The 23,396-nt window shown below is 42.6% G+C and overlaps 1 protein-coding gene across 3 annotated transcripts in view; it reads right to left on the reverse strand.

The window, feature by feature from the left end:
- The window catches only part of SHROOM4 (shroom family member 4), a 248,898-nt gene that overhangs the window by 218,588 nt on the left and 6,914 nt on the right, over window positions 1-23,396 (reverse strand). For 2 of the 3 annotated variants that reach the window (XM_041740702.1, XM_041740703.1), the window contains exon 1: window positions 20,585-21,010. The exons of the other annotated variant lie outside the window; for it this stretch is intronic. The gene's annotated coding sequence lies outside the window, so the exon portion shown is untranslated. Of the gene's footprint in view, window positions 1-20,584; window positions 21,011-23,396 lie in introns of those variants that run through there. 3 annotated transcript variants of the gene reach the window in all.

Here is a 23,396-nt window from a genome sequence, read left to right on the forward strand (position 1 = left end):
TTCCCACCTTGGGTCTGTTCCCTGGATGGAACTAGGGGTGTTAATTCTGCTTGTATAATGTTGGAAGCAATAATCCTAATAGTTGTGAAAGCAGTCCCTGAATGGGAGCCATTCTTTGATTTGGTCATTCTGCAAATTCCTGTATTTCTGTAAAAAACAGAGTTAGTGAATCTATAAATCTTTTTCTCTACCTATGAACACGCACTGCTTGGTACTTTGGTCAGCTACAAATACTGTGTACCTCTTAATTCAGCTTTAATGGGCTCCAAATCTTCCCATATGTTGAGTGTCTGAAATAAAAATGTAATTCAGGTTGATGAGCAGGAAAGGAAGAAGAGTTCAAAGACCTGCAGTCTCAAAGCCCACTTTCAGAATCCAAATCTACTGATGTCTAATGCTGACACTCTGATACACATTTAGGTGACTTAGGTTGGCAGGCTAATAGATTTTTTTATTACCAGAGTTTGGTTTCTTGAACTCTCAGGACATTGGAAGAAAATATGTGGACAGTGATCACACTCATAGTAGGCCAGGAGGGTGAGACATGCAGGAGATGTTGGCTGAGCCATTTCCTGAGCTTATCAGAAGGGAATGATTTCAATTATTGTCACAGGATGAGCCAAATGCTCTGTCTTACCCTAGCTTCACTGTGCTCCCTCTTCCAAAACAAAGAGGAAGGAAGGAAAGAAGAGAGGGAGGGAAAGGAAGAGGGAGAGGGAGGAACATTACAATGAAGCCAAAGCAAAGATTAACAACTGTAAGAAATAAAGGCTACTTTTGCATAAAATAAAATATAAAAGGTCAGTATTCAGAAAATGTTAACACACTGGCTCAGTTACTCTCAGTTCATAGGCCTGAGTCATTAGGCTTAAGCAGGCCCAGGGAATAGTATCATAGCTTTGTCGCTTGCACTTTTATGAGGGATATCTGTGCTGGTGGCAGCTAGCAGACTGGCAGGGCTACAAACTGGCATGCCCTCAGGTCATAAACTAGTTATGGCACAATTATTCACTTGTTCTAGCCATTCTGCCAATTACTTCATGAGTGTGGAGGGCAGGACCCTTGTCTAAGGCCAGCTCTGGAAACAAGACCTCCTGGGCTCAAGCCTTCCTTCCTAGGGAGTTCTGTGGGACTCTGTAAGGCCATCGACAGTCTCACTAAGCCTAAGAGTCTAGCCTTCTGCTTTAATAATCCACTCACTGTTTATTAGGCATCTGTATTGTACAAGACCCAGAGAGGAAACGCAAAAATATTAAAGAATGGACCTTCAAAGGGCTTAGAGAGGGTGGGGAACATAAGAGCCATTCAAAATTTTCACTTGTCTTAAGCCCACCTGCCCATCTCAAACCCCACATTTTCCTGAACAGAAGAGGCCTTTTGAATCTAGACTCTCCACTAATCATCTGAGTCCACTTCTAATGCTCTGGAGAAAAAAAATAAAGACATTTTCTTCCAGAATCAGTATAATCTTCCATCTTTTCTCCAACAGTGGGAATAAGCTTCCCTGTCCTCTCGACTCATAATTCAATTAAAGGCCCACTGAAGTCGGCTTGTCTAAAGAGGGCCAATCACTCCCCTCCAGCACAATACCTCTCTTGCCAAGCATGCATACCCATAAATGCACGTGAACACATGAAAAGGTATTGTATACAGGTTTGCTTACTGAGCCTGAAGAGAAAGTAAACAGATTAGGAAGAGGTGCTGAAAGTTGACTGCTCAGTGAGCTGGAGACCTGGGGAGAAAGGAGGAGGATCCAGTCCAGAATGCCCACAGGGTCTGCTTTTCAAAACAGCAGCAAATGCACAGCCAGCAGTGACAACCAATTAGCTTGGTTGGAGAGAATGGATTTGCAAAGAGATCTCAGGAAACAGTTTAAGGATCAATAGGCCCTATCAGTATGCCAGTGATTTAATAGTAATATAGTCAAGGCCCCAGAATAAATCATTTCCATGCTCATTACTGCCCATGGCAAACATTACCCAAATCAGACTTAGACATACAAAGAACCCAAGCTCTCTGAATGGCATCACTGAAAACATTCCTGCAAGGAGCACCCTTTATAAGGTGGAGCCCGGCCAAGCAAATAGGCATCTGCTCCCCTCCATGGTCACATATTTTCCTCCTGCCTTCCACCCCTGTACCAGCTCCCCGAGTCTGTATGCATTTCCACACCTGGCCCCACCTTCTAGCAGGGACCAAGAGCATCATTCCTGGACGAGTGCCTAGCCTTTGAAGTCAGAGAGAATTCAGGCTGTTAGATGAGGAGATCCAGATTCAAGACTTCTCAACACACACACTTCCCCCTACTCGACAACGCTTATAATAAAATTACACTCAAGAGGCACTCTGGCTGCTAGAAAAACAGGATGCCAGAGGAGTGGGTGAGTAAGTTAGTTAGACTCTCTAGAGGCTGGCCTGAACTCTGTGGAATGTCAGGCTTGCTGGAAAGTTGAAGCTGTAACCAAGGTACCCTCAGCCTGGGCACCGATCCATCAGTTCCGCCATAGAAAAGTGTTTCTCCTCAACACCTGCCCCCCAACCACCACACATACACACAAAGTAGCTAGGCCCTGAGGCTTGGTTCTCAAGAGTACAGCAGAACAACTCAGGGCAGAAGCAGCTGGGGGGAGAACCTGTGCTTCTGTATTCAAGTGCTTTCCTAGAATTTGAGGCTGGCAAAGAATAGGTCTTAACATTTGGCTGGAAGCATCCATCTTTAAAGCCAATTATTTCACTTCAAGATTACAAAAGCCTTTCATCATCTTGCCAGTTTGGGGAGAGAGGAGAGATGGAGATCCTTTAGAATAGAGAGTAACTACTCACTTTACAGACGTATGTTGATACAGGTATATTTCATGTTTATACAGGTATATTTCAAGTAGAGAAATCAAGCCTTCTCCCCTCTCCTAGTCCTTAAGATGGTCAGTCTGCCATGCCTCTAACAATAACAAGCACAATGCAATAATAACTCATGCTTACACACTTGACAGTTGCAAAGCTTCTTCCCACTCAATAAAGTTTAATCCAGTGTGCACTGTAATTAACAAATGGGATGATTTTTAAAGTGTATTCCCTTGGGGCGCCTGGGTGGCTCAGTCAATTTAGCGACTACCTCTTAGTTTCCGCTCAGGTCATGATCTCAGGGTCATAAGATCCAGCCCCACATCAGCTCTGTGTTCAGCCTAGAGTCCTCTTGGGGCTTTTTCTTCCTCTCCCTCTACCCTTCCCTGCTGCTGGCTCACTCTCTCAAATAAATAAGTCCTTTTAAAAAAAGGTGTATTCTCTTTGACCTACCAATTCTTTCTTTTCTAAATATCTCTTAATAAAATCATTACACAAGTGTGTGAGAATGTATGTACACAAATGGCTGCTGTAGCACTGTTTATAATAGCAAATCGTTAGTAGCAAATTAAATTAATATGGTACTAGCTAAAATATTTATAGCATTAATATAGTCATAAAGTGTGATACTATGAAGACATGAAAATAATTAAGTAGATCTGAAAAGATTTCTGCAATGTACTGTTAGGTATAAAAAAGTGGATAATGAAATAATATATCATACAGCCTCATTTTTAATGTGTGTGTGTGTGTGTGTGTGTGTGTGTACAAAAACATAGGAAAATAAAGTGTGAGATTTGCATACACCTAATTATTAATGCTGCTTCTCTCTAGGTAGTAGGCATGCAGGTAATTTTCTTCTCTAAACTTTTAGGTATTGTCTAAGTTGATACTAAACAACAAACAGTACTGGGTTTGATGACATGGAAAGCAATAAAACTATATTCATTTTGAAAAGTAGAGGAGATATGGTATGTAACAACAATAGTAACTAACATTTATTGAGCAAGTATTATATACCATGGCTTTCAACACACTTATCATATTTCAGCCCTCATAACAAGACCAAGAGGGATTTAATATTGTCCCCCATCTTACAGATGAGGCAAGGAGACTGAGGCTCAGAGAGTTTAAGGGACTTCCCAAAGACACATAGCTAGGAGTAACAAAACTAGGATTCAAACTAAGATTCCTCTTGATTCTAAATCTCATGCTCCTATTTGCTGCCCTATCACCTTCCTTCTCAAGAGCCATTCTCCCTTAAAGTGTTCAATGTACCAAAGCCAGCTTTTATACTTTTGAGTACATATGTCAGAGAGACTCCATTAAAAGTACAACTGTTTCTAGCTCAAAGTTTCAAGGAATATGCAGAACCCTCAAAGCCTACTGCCAAAACCCCAGGGTAAACAGCAACAGCTCAAACTGAAGCCTGGTCCCTAAAATTCTACAAAGGAGAGGAGTCCTTGTTTCAAGCCCTTGCTGCTTCCATCCACATATTCCTTCACAGAGTACCTACCATTTGCCAGGAACTGTAGGGGTACAATGATGAATAAGGCAGACTCCCTGCCTCAGAATTACTTGAGAACAAATTTCAGGTTGAAATGTGACCAATGGCCAAGGGGCCACAGCAGGGAACTTGGAAAGACAGGAAGCAGGTGGCCAAATCCTTCGTTACTATACTTTTAGAAGAATAGTTTGTGTATGGATTCAATTACCAAAACCAGCAAGTGTTATTGAGCAATGACTATGTACCAGGCCCTGTTAGGTGTTGTCACATATCTTATTAGCAGTCCTATTATTACTACTAGAAAAAAAAGCAGCTAACATTTTATTAAGTCCCTACTGGTAGTGGCAGGAACTGGGCTAAGTGCTTTACTTACAGTATAAATTTTCACAGTCACAATTCTATTAACGTGGATTAGAGGAGAAGTTTAATATGAAAAAAATATGGAACAAATCCAACAAACAAAGCCTCTAGAATTCTCCACAGATCCTTTATTCTATAATTCTCCACAGATCCTTTATTCATCACTAGAAATTTGATGATCATCTTAAGAGGTAGAGTGGTTTGAATACCCCAGCCACCTCACCAATTCATCTGTTCCTTTCTTATTTTTAATTTTGGCTGGACATGACATGCATCTATTATCTCTCAGTTTCCATGGGTCAAGAATCAAGATATGGCTTAGCTGGGCTGTTTGCAAGGCTGTTATCAAGGTGTTGGGTAGGGCTGGGGTCTCATCTGATGCTCAACTGGAGAAGGATCTGCTTCCAAGCACACACAGCTGTTGACAGTTTTACTTATTCATGTTAAGAAACCAACATCTGACTTGGGGCCAAGTAAAAGGAGTTACTGTTAGCAGCCAAAGTCTCTTCAAGGCGTGAGAAATGAGAGGAGTGGTCCCTAGTCCAGGCTAGGAGAGACAGTAGAAGATGTGGTATTGCAAAAGCCAGGCAGAAATTCCAGTCAGAAAAGAAAGGTACAATAGGGATGCCTGGGTGGCTCAGCCATTGAGCATCTGCCTTCGGCTCAGGGCATGATCCCACGGTCCTGGGACCGAGGTCCCACATCAGGCTCCCTGCATGGAGCATGCTTCTCCCTCTGCCTATGACTCTGCCTGCCTCTCTCTCTGTGTCTCTCATGAATAAATAAATAAAATCTAAAAGAAAAGAAAAGAAAGGCACAACAAAATAATTTGCACTCAGCTACAGGCTGAATACAATCATATTGGCGATATTATTTAAGTCTCCTTACGACAATCCTGAGACCTAAATATGACTGCTATTTAACAAAGGAGGGAGCTGAGATACTGGGAATTGTTTCACAGAAATTGCTCAGGGGCAACTTGCTGGGAAAAAGAAACTTCCAGGCTTTGAACCCAGATGTCTGTGGCTCCACAGCTTGTAGCCTTTCAACTCAAACTGCTCCTGATCAGTGCCAGCCCTGTACAGCTAAGGAACCAAGACCCTAAGACTAGTGATGGGAAGAGGGAGAGACAGCAGTGACTTTCCCTTGGCAGCTTCTTTACTGAAGCAAGGCCAACAAAAAAATTGAGTTTCTAGGCTTCCTTAAAGTCCTACCTACTCTGTTGTCTCTAAATACAACTACAGGGGTGCCTGGGTGGCTCAGTCGGTGAAGTATCTGCCTTTGGCTCAGGTCAGGATCCTGGAATCGAGCCCTGCATCGGGCTCCCTCCTCGGAGGGGAGCCTGCTTCTCCCTCTCCCTCTGCTACTCCCCCCTGCTTGTACACTTGCTCGCTTGCCCTCCCTCTCTCTCTCTCTCTCTCTGTCAAATAAATAAATAATCTTTTAAAAATAAATAAATAGAACTATAAATAACATGTGCATATAGATATGTAACTGTATGTATAACACGTGGTTGGTTATATTTAGAAACAACAGAATAAGGTAGGAATATAGAAACATATATATGCATACATATGTATTTAATTACATATGTGTATTTTAATCTTCTGCTGAAATAATATTCAATAACATTAATACTAATAGTAGGTAGTACTTATTACCTTAGTAATAAGCATTACTGTGTTCCAGGCACAGGAGTAAGCCCTTTGGTGGCTTAGATCATTTCTTCACATCAGAAAATCTACATATAAATAATACCATCATCGGGGATCCCTGGGTGGCTCAGCAGTTTAGCACCTGCCTTTGGCCCGGGGCGTAATCCTGGAGTCCGGATGGAGTCCCACATCGGGCTCCCTGCATGGAGCCTGCTTCTCCCTCTGCCTGTGTCTCTGCCTCTGCCTCCCCCCCCCTCATTACTAAATAAATAAAATCTTTAATAAATAAATATTTATTTATTTATATCATCAATTCACAGCGGAAAAATTAGGCTCAAAGAGGTTCAGTAACTTGCCCAAGGCCACGCAAGAAATAAATACAGAATTTCAGTTCACGTCTGCCTTTGGATCTATACATATTGCCTTCCTACCTCTTCTCCAAAGATACCACAGATTAAAAAAACAAAAACAAAAACAAAAACAAAAAAAACAAAGATACCACAGAAAATATAGATTAGCAAAAGGAGGAGAAAAAATAACTCAAAAATCATTAATATATCTTTTGTCTCTATAGACTTTCAAGCTACATAAACTGGTGTTTCGATTCACTCTGTTCCTTATTTATCCCATTGTGCCTGGCCTCTCTCTCCAAATTGCTGATAAGGCCCTTGCAGGCAGGAAGCAGGCCTTCTATTTTGTTCTCCCCATCATCTCATCCCAACTTCACTCCAGGGCCCAATGGATCATCATACCTGTTGCTGATGAACCAAAATCAGTGATGTTAGCAGAATGCAGCAGAATCTTCCAAAACATGACTTCCTGTACCTGGGGGCCCAGCAAGTTCACTATGTAATCTAAGACAATTAGAGATACTTGGGTAACATCCTCAAGCCCCAGACCAACTTAATCTTTTATCAAGCTTTCAATCAACAGGTTGTAAGTTTGTAAGATTTCTAAAAGAGTTGAAACATCTTTAGGTAAATTGGACAAAGATGTATGTACAAAGATGCTTTCTACAATGTTATTTACAACAGCAAAAACCTGAAAACTTAAATGGCCAATTACATGAAAGTAGTAAATTAAATTGTAATGTATCCATATAGGGGCTATTTTTATGCAGTAATTTAAAATGAACTTTTCAAAATATTTCTAATGACAAGGATAAAGAAACACATAGTAAGTGGAAGAATTTGAGGGAAGGATATACAGTATAGCCATGTAGTAGGATTTCAAATATATATTACTTGTAGGATCAAAATACAGGACTCTGTTAATGAGGAGAAAATCAATTTACAAAAATAAGATAATTGTGACCTTTTTCACTGTGTCTTTTTCTCTTGCAATTAGCTTTGCCTTTTCTCAGACATGGTTTAAGTTGCTGCTACATTATCTCAGTTTCATTTGTGAAGTGGGGGTGAAAGTAACTACTAATCTACCAGAGTTGCTGTGTTGGTAAAATGAGTTAATGGATGCGGAAGTGATTTTTTTCAAATATTAGAGTGCTATTAGCTTCTGAGCTATTATTGAGGAGATCCTAAGTGTGCTGAATTTTTGGTGATTTGCGGAAACCAATCTCTCTTGGAGTCAGGGCTTCCTGCCCATTTCCACTGCCATAATCGCCCTCCAGGCCTTTACCATCACATTGCCTGAATTTCTACACCACTCTCAGAGCTAGAACTCCTCCAGACTCTGCCCCCTTCATCCACTCTCCACAAAGCAGCAGGAATCACCTTTCGGACCACATTAATCCTTTCCTTGGGCTCCCACAGAGATTCCCAACTATCTTCACATACTCCAATGATCTTTAAACCAATTCTTCTAGGACATTCTCCAACCATCATCCCAGTCCTCATGCAGTCAGCTTTAAAGTCTTCAACAGACTTTAACTAGAAAGCACTGTATTACACGGTAGACCTTCATACCGTTCTACTCAAAGTGTGGTCTCAGGACCAGAGTCATCAGCTTCATCTAGGAATTTGCTAGGCAGCATTTCTGGCTTGACCCAGCTCTATTTAATCGAAGCCTGCAGTGATTAAAGACAGCAAGAGTATTCCCAGGTGATTTGTATCCACAGTAATGTTCGAGAAGCCCTGGCCTCAATGGCATTAAAGGTACCTTTATCAAGGTAAAACAAAGTGTTGACAACTGTAATTAACTGACAGATATTATTTACTCTTTCCAAGCTGTCCTTATGTCTCTCTCACATGTTTGTTCATCTCTCCCCCTAGATGGTACATTGATTAAAAACTAGTAACTTACATTTTTCTCTTCCTTTTTCTCAACTTCTATGATCTAGGAGGCCCCCAGTAAATGTTCATCAACTAAAAATAGTTTTAAAGGCCATATTTTAAAGTCACCATAATCAAATTTATTTTGTATACTAGAGGGGATAAAAATATGAAATCTGGAGGCTGACAGCCAGAGGTCTCAAATTAGGCTTTGCCATTTCCCAGCTGAGTAACCTTGGACTTATCTTAACCTGAACTTTTCTTAACTCCTATGTGCCTCAATTTCCTCATCTGTGCAATGGAGATACTAATATATACTCAATCTCGGGTTGTGATTGAGCCCCACTTTGGGCTCCACACTGAGCATGGAGCCTGCTTAAGATTCTCTCTCTGCACCCCCACCTCTCTCCCTCTCTAAAAAAAAATAATAATAAATAAAAGTAAAAGGGTTTTGCAAGAATTAAATGACCTAAGTGATAGAAAGCTTTAAACAGCATCTGCCACAGTCACCACAATATAAATTTGAGGTATTATACATGTTTCCTTAGAAGATCATTATGGTAAGTATTTCAAAATTTAGGTCATTAATAATCATGAATATTGAATTATTTCCCTGAGGGACTATGTGATAGGACACTGAATTCTCACAAGTCTTCAATGAGATCAATGATACTCTTATTTCAGAGAAGGCAAAGTTTATGCAGCTACACTTGAACTCAGGTCCAAAGGACTTCAGAGTCCATGTTCTCTAGTGTTTATAAACAGGAGGCTTTATAGGCAATAGACAAAAGAAACAGTTGATGATTTTTAAAAGATAATATAAAATGAGGTTAAAGTTGGTGGATTGACTATTTTGGTTACCCTGATTTTGGAAAATCAGGATCTAGCTTTTTAGGAGTTCATAAGCTCACTGATAAAAAATAATTAGTGTTAAAAAATTTAATAAATAATAATTAGTATTGCAGAAATCACATTTGGTGACCGAAACATGAAGCGAAGTTTTGTGGAGGGTAAGCCAAAGGTAACAATCTGGGCCTCTGGGTGTCTCCGTCAGTATTCCAGGCCAAGAAATGGTTAATGGCAACTTTTCTGCACCCCCAAATACCTAGACCAACCCTGGACAGCAATTTGGCACAGATATTTCTATGCTGGAATCATGGAGTCTGGAACATATAGGAAGAAGAGAGGCCCACAATGCGCTTCTAGCACTACTCTCATGGACATTCCTTTTTTCTTGCCCTAAGAATTCCCTCAGCCACCAATATCATCACCACCACCACCGGTTAAAGAAAACCACACACTGCTCTCAAGAGATGTCACAGGGGGCAGTGGGGAAAACCTAGATGGCTCAGTTGGTTATGCATCTGCCTTCAGCTCAAGTCTAGATCCCAGGGTCCTGGAACCCTGAGTCAGGCTCCCTGCTCAGGAGAGTCTGCTTCCCTACCCACCCTCTCCCCAACAGAAATAAATAAATAAATAAATAAATAAATAAATAAATAAATAAATAAATAAATAAATAATAAATGAATAAATAAATAAATAAATTCTTTTAAAAAAATGTCGGTCAGAGGGGGAGGGGCAAGATGGCAGAAGAGTAGGGTCCCCAAATCACCTGTCCCCACCAAATTACCTAGAAAACCTTCAAATCATCCTGAAAATCTACGAATTCGGCCTGAGATTTAAAGAGAGACCAGCTGGAATGCTCCAGTGAGAAGAGTTCACGCCTCTATCAAGGTAGGAAGACGGGGAAAAAGAAATAAAGAAACAAAAGGCCTCCAAGGGGGAGGGGCCCCGCGAGGACCCGGCTGAGGCCAGGGCGAGTGTCCCCAGGACAGGAGAGCCCCGTCCCGGAGGAGCAGGAGCTGCACCAACCTTCCCGGGCAGAAAGGCCTCCCGGGGAATTGGAGCAGGATCCCCAGAAAGGCGGGGATGCCCTCGGGCTCCCTGGGACACTAACAGGCACCTGCGCGCCCAGGAGAGTGCTTGGAGCTCCCTAAGGGCTGCAGCACCTACGGCGGGACCCGGAACAGCTCGGAGGGGCTCAGGTGGCGGCTCCGCGGCTCCGGGAGCAGCTCAGCGGCGGCGGCGGCTCCGGCGGAGGAAGAAGCTCCGCACGGAGGGGGCGGCGCGGCTCCGGGAACAGCTCGGAGTGACTCGGCCAGCGCCTCCGCGGAGGGGCTGCGCGGCTCCGGGAGCAGCTCGGCGGCGGCGGCTCGGGCAGAGGAAGAAGCTCCGCGCGGAGGGGGCGGCGCGGCTCCGGGAGCAGCTCGGGCGGCGACTCCGCAGAGGGGGCTGTGGGGCGGGAGCGTGAATCCAACAGCGCAGGCCCCGGAACACAGGGCGCCGGGACACAGCCCAGGATCCGGCCTCCCCCCGGGACAGGCAGAGACCGGAGGGCCCAGGACAGCAAGGACGCTCCTGCCTGGAACTGAGCAGATCAGCGGCCCCGCCCGGGAGCCCCCAGGCCCTGCAGACGGAGAGCCCCGGAGCTACTGCGGGGGCTGACTCCAGGGTCCCAGAGCTGCCCCCGCCACTGTGGCTTCCTCCCGGGGCCTCACGGGGTAAACACCCCCCACTGAGCCCTGCACCAGGCAGGGGCAGAGCAGCTCCCCCAAGTGCTAACACCTGAAAATCAGCACAGCAGGCCCCTCCCCCAGAAGACCAGCTAGACGGACCAGTTCCAGGGGAAGTCAAGGGACTTAAAGTATACAGAATCGGAAGATACTCCCCGTATTTTTTTGTTTTTGTTTTTTTGTTTTTCTTTTGTTTTGTGCTTCTTCTCCTTTCTTTTTTCTTGATTTCTGAATGCTTCCCCCACCCCACCCCACTTTTCTTCTCCTTTCGTTTTCTTTCTCTTTTTCTACTCTTTTTCCGCCTTTTTTTCTTCTTTCTCTTTTTTCTTTTTCTCTTTTCTTTCCTTCTCTCTCTTTTTCTCCTTTTCCCAATACAACTTGTTTTTGGCCACGCTGCACTGAGCAAAATGACTAGAAGAAAAACCTCACCTCAAAAAAAAGAATCAGAAACATCCCTCTCTCCCACAGAGTTACAAAATATGGATTACAATTCAAAGTCAGAAAGCCAATTCAGAAGCACTATTATACAGCTACTGGTGGCTCTAGAAAAAACCATAAAGGACTCAAGAGACATCATGACTGCAGAATTTAGATCCAATCAGGCAGAAATTAAAAATCAATTAAATGAGATGCAATCCAAGCTAGAAGTCCTAACGACGAGGCTTAACGAGGTGGAAGAACGAGTGAGTGACATAGAACACAAGTTGATGGCAAAGAGGGACACTGAGGAAAAAAGAGACAGGCAATTAAAAGACCATGAGGATAGATTAAGGGAAATAAATGACAGCCTGAGGAAGAAAAACCTACCTTTAATTGGGGTTCCCGAGGGCCCTGAAAGGGACAGAGGGCCAGAATATGTATCTGAGCAAATCCCAGCTGAAAACTTTCCTAATCTGGGAAGGGAAACAGGCATTCAGATCCAGGAAATAGAGAGATCCCACCCTAAAATCAACAAAAACCGTTCAACACCTCGACATTTAATAGTGAAGCTTGCAAATTCGAAAGATAAGGAGAAGATCCTTAAAGCAGCAATAGAAAAAAAAAGTCCCTGACTTTTATGGGGAGGAGGGTTAGGGTAACAGCAGACCTCTCCACAGAGACCTGGCAGGCCAGAAAGGGCTGGCAGGATATATTCAGGGTCCTAAATGAGAAGAACATGCAACCAAGAATACTTTATCCAGCAAGGCTCTCATTCAAAATGGAAGGAGAGATAAAGAGCTTCCAAGACAGGCAGGAACTGAAAGAATATGTGACCTCCAAACCAGCTCTGCAAGAAATTTGAAGGGGGACTCTTAAAATTCCCCTTTAAGAAGAAGTTCAGTGGAACAATCCACAAAAACAAGGACTGAATAGATATGATGACACTAAACTCATATCTGTCAATAGTAACTCTGAACGTGAATGGGCTTAATGACCCCATCAAAAGGCGCAGGGTTTCAGACTGGATCAAAAAGCAGAACCCATCTATTTGCTGCCTACAAGAGACTCATTTTAGATAGAAGGACACCTACAACCTCAAAATAAAAGGTTGGAGAACCATTTACCCTTCAAATGGTCCTCAAAAGAAAGCAGGGGTAGCCATCCTTATATCAGATAAATTAAAATTTACCCCGAAGACTATAGTGAGAGATGAAGAGGGACACTATCTCATACTCAAAGGATCTATCCAACAAGACTTAACAATCCTCAAAATATATGCCCCGAATGTGGGAGCTGCCAAATATTTAAACCGATTAATAACCAAAGTGAAGAAATACTTAGATAATAATACACTTATACTTGGTGACTTCAATCTAGCTCTTTCTACCCTCGATAGGTCTTCTAAGCACATCTCCAAAGAAACGAGAGCTTTAAATGATACACTGGACCAGATGGATTTCACAGATATCTACAGAACTTTACATCCAAACTCAACTGAATACACATTCTTCTCAAGTGCACATGGAACTTTCTCCAGAATAGACCACATACTGGGTCACAAATTGGGTCTGAACCGATACCAAAAGATCGGGATAGTCCCCTGTATATTCTCAGACCATAATGCCTTGAAATTAGAACTAAACCACAACAAGAAGTTGAAAGGACCACAAACACGTGGAGGTTAAGGACCATCCTGCTGAAAGATGAAAAGGTCAACCAGGAAATTAAGGAAGAATTAAAAAGATTCATGGAAACTAATGAGAATGAAGATACAACCGTTCAAAATCTTTGGGATGCAGCAAAAGCAGTCCTGAGGGGGAAATACATCGCAATACAAGCATCCATTCAAAAACTGGAAAGAACTCAAATTCAAAAGCTCACCTTACACATAAAGGAACTAGAGAAAAAGCAACAAATGGACCCCACCCCCAGCAGAAGAAGACAGTTAATTAAAATTCGAGCAGAACTAAATGAAATCGAGACCAAAAGAACTATGGAACAGATCAACAGAACCAGGAGTTGGTTCTTTGAAAGAATTAATAAGATAGATAAACCATTAGCCAGTCTTATCAAAAGAAGAGAGAGAAGACTCAAATTAATAAAATCATGAATGATAAAGGAGAGATCACTACCAACACCAAGGAAATACAAACGATTTTAAAAACATATTATGAACAGCTGTACGCCAATAAATTAGGAAATCTAGAAGAAATGGACGCATTCCTGGAAAGCCACAAACTACCAAAACTGGAGCAGGAAGAAATAGAAAACCTGAACAGGCCAATAACCAGGGAGGAAATTGAAGCAGTCATCAAAAACCTCCCAAGACACAAGAGTCCAGGGCCAGATGGCTTCCCAGGGGAATTCTATCAAACGTTTAAAGAAGAAATCATACCTATTCTACTAAAGCTGTTTGGAAAGATAGAAAGAGATGGAGTACTTCCAAATTTGTTCTATGAGGCCAGCATCACCTTAATTCCAAAACCAGAGAAAGATCCCACCAAAAAGGAGAATTACAGACCAATATCCCTGATGAACATGGATGCAAAAATTCTCAACAAGATACTAGCCAATAGGATCCAACAACACATTAAGAAGATTATTCACCATGACCAAGTAGGATTTATCCCCGGGACACAAGGCTGGTTCAACACTCGTAAAACCATCAATGTGATTCATCATATCAGCAAGAGAAAAACCAAGAACCATATGATCCTCTCATTAGATGCAGAGAAAGCATTTGACAAAATACAGCATCCATTCCTGATCAAAACCCTTCAGAGTGTTGGGATAGAGGGAACTTTCCTCAACATCTTAAAAGCCATTTACGAAAAGCCCACAGCAAATATCATTCTCAATGGGGAAGCACTGGGAGCCTTTCCCCTAAGATCAGGAACAAGACAGGGATGTCCACTCTCACCACTGCTATTCAACATAGTACTGGAAGTCCTCGCCTCAGCAATCCGACAATAAAAAGACATATTGGCAAAGAAGAAGTCAAACTCTCCCTCTTCGCCGATGACATGATACTCTACATAGAAAACCCAAAAGCCTCCACCCCAAGATTGCTAGAACTCAAACAGCAATTTGGTAGCGTGGCAGGATACAAAATCAATGCCCAGAAATCAATGGCATTTCTATATACTAACAATGAGACTGAAGAAAGAGAAATTAAGGAGTCAATCCCATTTACAATTGCACCCAAAAGCATAAGATACCTAGGAATAAACCTAACCAAAGAGGTAAAAGATCTATACCCTAAAAACTATAGAACACTTCTGAAAGAAATTGAGGAAGACACAGATGGAAAAATATTCCATGCTCATGGATTGGCAGAATTAATATTGTAAAAATGTCAATGTTACCCAGGGCAATTTACACGTTTAATGCAATCCCTATCAAAATACCATGGACTTTCTTCAGAGAGTTAGAACAAATTATTTTAAGATTTGTGTGGAATCAGAAAAGACCCTGAAAGGCCAGGGGAATTTTAAAAAAGAAAACCATAGCTGGGGGCATCACAATGCCAGATTTCAGGTTGTACTACAAAGCTGTGGTCATCAAGACAGTGTGGTACTGGCACAAAAACAGACACATAGATCAATGGAACAGAATAGAGAACCCAGAAGTGGATCCTGAACTGTATGGTCAACTAATATTTGATAAAGGAGGAAAGACTATCCATTGGAAGAAAGACAGTCTCTTCAATAAATGGTGTTGGGAAAATTGGAGATCCACATGCAGAAGAATGAAACTGGACCACTCTCTTTCACCATACACAAAGATAAACTCAAAATGGATGAGAGATCTAAATGTGAGACAAGAGTCCATCAAAATCATAGAAGAGAACACAGGCAACACCCTTTTTGAACTTGGCCACAGTAACTTCTTGCAAGATACATCCACGAAGGCAAAAGAAACAAAAGCAAAAATGAACTATTGGGACTTCATCAAGATAAGAAGCTTTTGCACAGCAAAGGATACAGTCAACAAAACTAAAAGACAACCTACAGAATGGGAGAAGATATTTGCAAATGACAGATCAAGGGCTAGTTTCCAAAATCTATAAAGAACTTATTAAACTGAACGCCAAAGAAACAAACAATCCAATCATGAAATGGGCAAAAGACATGAAGAGAAATCTCACAGAGGAAGACATGGACATGGCCAACATGCACATGAGAAAATGCTCTGCATCACTTGCCATCAGGGAAATACAAATCAAAACCACAATGAGATACCACCTCACACCAGTGAGAATGGGGAAAATTAACAAGGCAGGAAACAACAAATGTTGGAGAGGATGCGGAGAAAAGGGAACCCTCTTACACTGTTGGTGGGAATGTGAACTGCTGCAGCCACTGTGGAAAACTGTGTGGAGGTTCCTCAAAGAGTTAAAAATAGACCTGCCCTACGACCCAGCAATTGCACTGTTGGGGATTTACCCCAAAGATTCAGATGCAATGAAACGCCGGGACACCTGCACCCCGATGTTTCTAGCAGCAATGGCCACAATAGCCAAACTGTGGAAGGAGCCTCGGTGTCCATCGAAAGATGAATGGATAAAGAAGATGTGGTTTATGTATACAATGGAATATTACTCAGCAATTAGAAACGACAAATACCCACCATTTGCTTCAACGTGGATGGAACTGGAGGGTATTATGCTGAGTGCAGTAAGTCAATCGGAGAAGGACAAACAGTGTATGTTCTCATTCATTTGGGGAATATAAATAATAGTGAAAGGGAATATAAAGGAAGGGAGAAGAAATGTGTGGGAAATATCAGGAAGGGCGACAGAACATAAAGACTCCTAACTCTGGGAAACGAACTAGGGGTGGTGGAAGGGGAGGAGGGCGGGGGGTGGGGGGTAATGGGTGACGGGCACTGAGGGGGACACTTGACGGGATGAGCACTGGGTGTTATTCTGTATGTTGGTAAATTGAACACCAATAAAAATTAGTTTATTAAAAAAAAAAGAAAAGTGGGGGCAGGGAGTGGGGGATAGAGAGAGAGATGCAGGAGAGAACTGCCAACATAGGGTAAAACCTGATTGTCAAGTACTTTTCTGGGGCCTGTTCCAGATCACTGTCACTTATAGGCTTAGACTAGAGCTCAGCCCTAAATTAGGGCTCCAGCCTAGAAGGCAGGATGGGAGGTAGAAGGGCCCCACCTGGGTCTTAGCAGTGGGAATTAACTCTCCCTGATTCTTAATTCTTTTGGCTTTTATTAGTGGCTGGAAGGGGAGAGGGATGTAACCGGAACCCTAGTGCAGCTGAGAAGGGCTAAGAGCCAAAAACCCTCCTTAAGCAGATACAGTATGTGCAGGGTCTGGGCAGGTTTCAGAACACTGCACATTTCTCCAGCCAAAGGCACAGGAAAATATGAAAATTACATATTTAACCCCTCACATCCAGAAGGGGAGAGAATCATCTTCCTACCAGAACAGCAGAGAGAAGTTAGCAAGCTGGCTCTTGCCTTTTTCACAAAAATACCTCTAGCAGCTAGATGGTCAAGTCAATTTCAAATATAAATTATAAGCTATTTCACCTTGACAGGAGAGTTAGGTAAAGCAACCCATGTGCCTATTAGACCCTAGTAGGAAGTGAGTTCTGTCTACAAGGAGGGAGGGAGGGAGTGAACAGACCAAATTCCACAGCACAAGCATCTTTACATCATTCTGACTTTTAGTTCATCACCACACAGAAAGTGGGTAACACTACACAAAAGTTAACAGATCTACAAAGCAAATCTCAGAAGGATGGGGTCAGAAGACGGATGGGGAAGCCCATCTCCACACAAAATTAACCTTTCCTGAACATTTCATGTAAGTACACATGGCATCAGGGCTAGGGTTTGGGTCAGATAATCACTCCAAATTTGCAGAAGTCTCTTAGCAATAGAATTATGTTTTCCATCCAGGTTTGCAGTAAATGAGTTTTTGAAGCCAGTCTCTATTTCCTCCTTATTTTAATGTACGAATCAGGATAAGAGTGTGGTAAGGACACCACTGAAGGCAGATAATTCATACTTGCAAGTTTAACAACACTTTTTCAAAGGTTGCATTTAACAACCAATACTACTGTCAAGATATTAAAAATGATAATATTCACAGATTAGTAATAGTATACTATGCAAAACAGAAAACTGTTAACAAAAATGCAATACAGACTTGAGACTCCACTGGTTTGAGGTTTGCTTTACTATGTCTCCACATTCTATTTTTCATATAGAGAAAACAATCCTTAAACATCTTGGCAAGTCAACTGATGTTTTTTAACAGCTTCAAACCTTTTAACATTTCAAGGTTCGTGTCTGAAGTTTGGCATTTTGACAGTTTCTTCTATTTTGTGTTTGTTTGATTTGTGGACTTTCCCATCACTTGAAAGTACTAAGTTCGAAAGAAGGCACTTCAGACAGTAACACCTCAGGTGACCAGGCATCCTGCAGATTGGAGGAAATGACAAGACAAAGCTATGACCAGAAAAGCCCATTAAATAACAATGCAGGCCTGTTCCAATGTCTGTTGGAGCATGAGATTGTCTGGCAATTAACTAATTTCCCAAACAATCAGCAGATTGGTAAACTGTCTATGTTAACCATTATGTTCCTAAAATAATGATTTGTTGTTTTAACTGATCAGTGGCCTTAAGTAAACAAATCCTTTTTTCCAAGCTGTGTATGGAACTTCTTTATTGGATAGTCCTACAGACACCTAGGTCTTGGAATACCCAAAACAGAATGAAAGCTGGTTGGCCCTCCCAATCCCCATAACTACTTTGAGACTTCCAGTTTAGTTATGGGGGATTCATCTCTAACCTCCCTCTCTCTTTCATTTCTTCAGCTCCAAATGGTGTGTGTTACCACTAACATCTGGCAACTTGCTAATGTGTAACAATAGCATATTGCTAGGATGGCTGATTCCCTTGAAATGCCTATCCGTGTTGTTCAGTTTAGGTCTTTCTTCATGCAAGCACTCAGGTGGCTGGTACTCTGTCAGGTGCTTTACCTTTTTTTAAAATCTTTTAAAGATTTTATCCATTCATCCATGAGAGACACACAGAGAAAGGCAGAGACATAGAGGGAGAAGGAGAAGCAGGCTACTTGTGGGGAGCCCAATGAGGAACTCAATCCCAGGACCCTAGGATCATGTTCTAAGCTGAAGGCAGACACTCAACCACTGAGCCACCCAGGTGTCCCAGTGCTTTACCTTTAATGCATTAACTCTGATCCTCCAAAACAACAAAGTGGCTACTCACTTCCAGACCAAATCTATTCTATAGCCCAGGACATTGGGAAAGTGAACTAAAGGTGAACTAAAGGTGAACTAAAAGTGAATAAATGAACAAACAATACACACCCTGTCCTTGGGGAGCTCACGTTGTTAGTTCACCATGGGGTGAGCAAATTCACCTCAGTCTCCTGTCTGTGTCTTTAAGACATGCAGCCTGTACACTAACCAGAATGAATGCCTTTCTTACCCCCCACCCCAACCTGCCTAAATCCTATATATCCCGCAAGACCTAGCTCCAATTCTTCCTTTTCCCACAAAGCTCCCTGATCACATAGGCCCACAGTGAAATCTCCTTCCACTGAATAAATGTTGCTCTTAGATCCTAGCCCATGCTTTCAGCACTTAAACATTTTTGTTTCCTGATCTTGCAGTAGTGGCTCTCCTCAACCAAACTGTCACTTCCAGGGAACAGGTCTTCTATGGTGGCTATCTCTTGTATTCTCTAGAGTTAGGCACTTTACAAAGTACTCAATAAATATGTGTTGACTGCTTGATTGATTGACTGATTGATTGGAGGCTTAGTTGAGAATTCTTAGGTAGGAGCCAAATAAGGTTTAGCATAGCCTTTCAAATTGCTGGATGTTCAGACATTAGCCAGAAATCACATCTGGTCTTCCAACTTCTGGCAGCAGAAGACATCCCATTAAAGGTGTTCTGCCACTTTGCATCTTCCCAAAGATTACGTAACTGCATACAATTCATTTTTTAAGTTCAAAAATTCTCCTAAGAGACACCTGTGGGATGCTTTTTCTTTTTCAAATCACATACACATCTAGTACTTATATGAGATAAAGGATAAAATCAATCTCCCTTTCTCTTGGGAAAAAAGCATGAGTTCTATCATTTTCATTTTGCAAAAGAGGAAATTGAGACATAGAGAAGTAAATGACTTGCCCAATGACACACAACTGAGTGGCAAAGCAAAAACTGAACTTCAGGCGTTCTGAATACAGGCCCATACCCCTTACCCTGATTTGAGATTTAAAACAAAATAAGAACAAAATCCTTCCTTTCACCCTGATCCTTGAGGATCATATATTGGCAATGTTACATTTCCCTCATTTCTCTCTCCCCTACTTCCTCTCTGCTTCTCCCTCACCCCCACTCATTTTTCTCTTTCATTTCTATTTTATTTCTCTATTTCATTTTTTTCCACACCACCCCCCTTATATTCTTACCCAGTTCTTTTTTTTTCTTTCTCTTTCACCTGTTCACCTCTGTGAACATGGTACTATAGAAAGAATTTGGGATTTGGAAATCAACAGAAGTAAATTGCAGTGCCAGCTTTTCCACTTATTGTGTGACTTACACTCTATTACTTAACTTCCCCAAGCCTCCATCCCCTTATCTGCACCATGGAGACATCATTATCTACCTCAAAGAGTTACCGTAAAAATTAAATGGGAATATACATGTAAAACACCTGGAAGCAATAGGCTTTGCAACACAGCAGGTCTATTACCTCTCCTATCACACCATATCTAGGCCTTGACTACCCTTTGGGTTCAAGTAGTTGCTGAAATCCAACCAAACTACATGGCCTCTACCCAGTGAGGCACAAGCACACAAGTGGAATATCCAGGTCCTTGCGTGGTCCACTTTTCAGCCTGTTGTCTTGATACTCCCTGATTGCAAACTTCACAGAGAGCCCCAAATTCTCAGCCAAGCCCTTCAAAGAATATGAAAATCAAGACCCAGTTACTTACCCCTGAGGCTCCAAGATGTCATCACTCACCCTCTCAGTCAGATAAGATGCTATCAAAAGCTGCCAACCTGCATAAGTTTTCACAGGAGCTTTTACTTACATCAAACACAAGCAAAAAGAAATGGAAAACAGCAAGGCAGCTCAACAAAGACAAGGCTTTAGCTTGTCATCTTCTCATAAGCGAAGATGGGGCTACAGCCATGAGACTCTAACCCCTTTCCAGAAGAACTAGTAGAACCAGCTTTACTCCCAGGTCTACCTCCTATCACCCCCAACCCCCAACCCCAAAAGAAAAATCAATTTCTGATGGACCGTGAAAGGCAGGATAGGAGAACCATTCAAAACTTCCATGCCAGAGGCTCAGGAAGAGAGTTGAGCATCTAGCTGGGAATCTGGTGAGTGGTATTAGGGTGGGGGCCAGAAGACACCACAAAGGGTCTGTCCATCACTGGTTTTAACCCTTGATCTTGTCAAATTAGTCCCACCTCTCGCATTCCTTACAGATGTAATATTAAAAGGCTGGAGTGAAAGTTAACAGACCATGCCACATGCCATCCCTGAGAATGTACCAGGAAACAGCCACTTCGGGGAAGACAGAAAGTAGGAGTGTGGAGAAAAGCAGTGCACTGTAATAACTGCCTGCTGTTGGACAGCCTTCACCCTTCCACAGACCAGAGCAGGCAAGGGTCCTGGAGCCCTTAACGACTGACCTTTCAATAAAGCAGAAGCTTGCCCCACTCCCCCCCCCCCCCCCCCCCCCCCGGGCAGGGAGTCTAAGAAGAAAAAAGAGGGGATTGGGGTACCTGGGTGGCTCAGTAGGTTAAGCGTCTGCCTTTGGCTCAGGTCATGATCCCAGAGTCTTGGGATCGAGCCCCATATCAGGCTCCCCACTCAGCAGGAGCCTGTTTCTCCCTCTCCCTCTGCCTGCCACTCACCCTGCTTGTGCTCGCTCTCTCTGTCAAATAAATAAACAAACAAACAAACAAAATCTTTAACAAAAAAGAAAGAAAGAAACAGGAGAGGACAGAGAAGGGAAGTAGCACGCCAAAATTACTCTGCAAGTTGATAAAAAGAGTATCAGGAAGGTGACAAAGGGCCTGTCCTCTACTGAAACAGGACAGAGAGAGACACACGGTGTGAGAAAATAACCCGCTGACCTGGCTATTAATTTGCTGAGTGTTTTCAAACTTTATCAACCTTAACTCTGCGAGCTTCTCTTACCCGCCCCACCGGAAGCATGGCTGAGCCAAGCTTCCGGACAAAGTTGGTACAACTGACCTGTGAAAAAAGAAGAAAAATAGTTGGGTTTTGGACAGAGGGCAGAGAAGCCAATGAATGAACAAAGAAGCAATAGCACATGAATGAGCCAGTCCAAAATGCGGGCTTTAAGCAACTGGTGCTGATGCATGGGGGCTGGGAAGCAAAGATTGGACATGAAAGAATGGCAGCCTGGATGCCTGGAAAATGTGTCTGTTGCTACTAGGCAGTGTTCACTCTGGGACACAGCACAGTCATAGACTTGCACTGCAAGAGGAGGGAGCGGAGGTGGAGTCAAAGGGGAAGGGTTAGTCACTTTGAGAAACCAAGTCATCTTGATCTTTGCAACTTCAGGGCCTGACTGGGCTGGCTCGGTGCCCAAGTAAACATGCCAATGTGATGTGAGGGAGAACGGATCATCCCTTGCAAAACTAATGCCCAAGACAATCTTTCCACTTGGCCTATTTACACTGGATGTGGCAAAGAGGTATAAGGAGACCAAGCTCTACCCGCATCCCGTTCCTTGGAAGGTAGTCTTCAGCCAGGAAAAAGAAATATCTCCACTTACTCATTAATGACTTATTTGAAGTCTGTCTGAAGGGATTTTTTTTTCAGGAGAGCACCAGGAGACAAAATACTGGCTGCCCAGAAATTAAGTGAAAGTGATCTAGATATCAACAGAAGCAATCGCTGGTTACAAGGCAACAGGCAAACTGGGAGTTCAATTTCAGAGATAAATTCAACCATAAATACACTGTGCACACACATCTTGTCCCAGCATCAAGAACAAGAACACACTGGGCACGTTGATAGTAGCAGAACCCCAACCCCACCTAGATCTGTGTAACAGTGAATCTAGAGCACTTGTCCCTAACTTCTGAAGAAATTGTTTTCCAAGAATCATTTTCATAAATAAACATCTTGGAACTGTGGATAGTATCCCATGGGCAGAATATTATAAATGATGGTTAGGTTCTATAATTTCATTGGTCATATGCCATGGACTAAATAGGCCTCTCCAAAACTGCTATGAACTGAGTCACTATCGATAACATCGTGTCAGAAAGACAGGTTCCCCAGCCTTCCCCTCTCTCTTCTCCAGGCCTCTCATCCTTCCATAATGATGAGGATCAAGCTCCATTCCAATATCCTCCCCAGTCAGGGCTTTAGTGGCAAGAAAGATGTTTGCCCAACTTTGGTGACAAACTGGTGGATGTGAGGCGCCTCCCTCCTACAGGGAGACAGGGCCGTGGGTGCAAGGCCTCCCACAGAAGTGACTCTTAAGGGCATTCCAGGTTTAGACAGACCTCAAACCCAGGGATGGCAGGAACAGCAGGAGCTTTGCAGTCGGTGTCAGTGACAATATGCAGGGAGATGAATATTTGACAGGGGGTTGCCACAGAGACTGCTGTGCCTAAATTCCTATATAGGAGCTCTTTTTTTTTATATTACATAGTCAGCATCTTCAAACTTGGAGATATCTATTTTTCTCAGAAGGGGAAAATTCAGTTCAGAGACATTACTCCTACAAATTCCAAGCCAAAGGCTGATAAAAA

The sequence above is a fragment of the Vulpes lagopus genome, chromosome X (genome assembly GCF_018345385.1).
Source record: "Vulpes lagopus strain Blue_001 chromosome X, ASM1834538v1, whole genome shotgun sequence".
NCBI classification, from domain to species: domain Eukaryota; kingdom Metazoa; phylum Chordata; class Mammalia; order Carnivora; family Canidae; genus Vulpes; species Vulpes lagopus.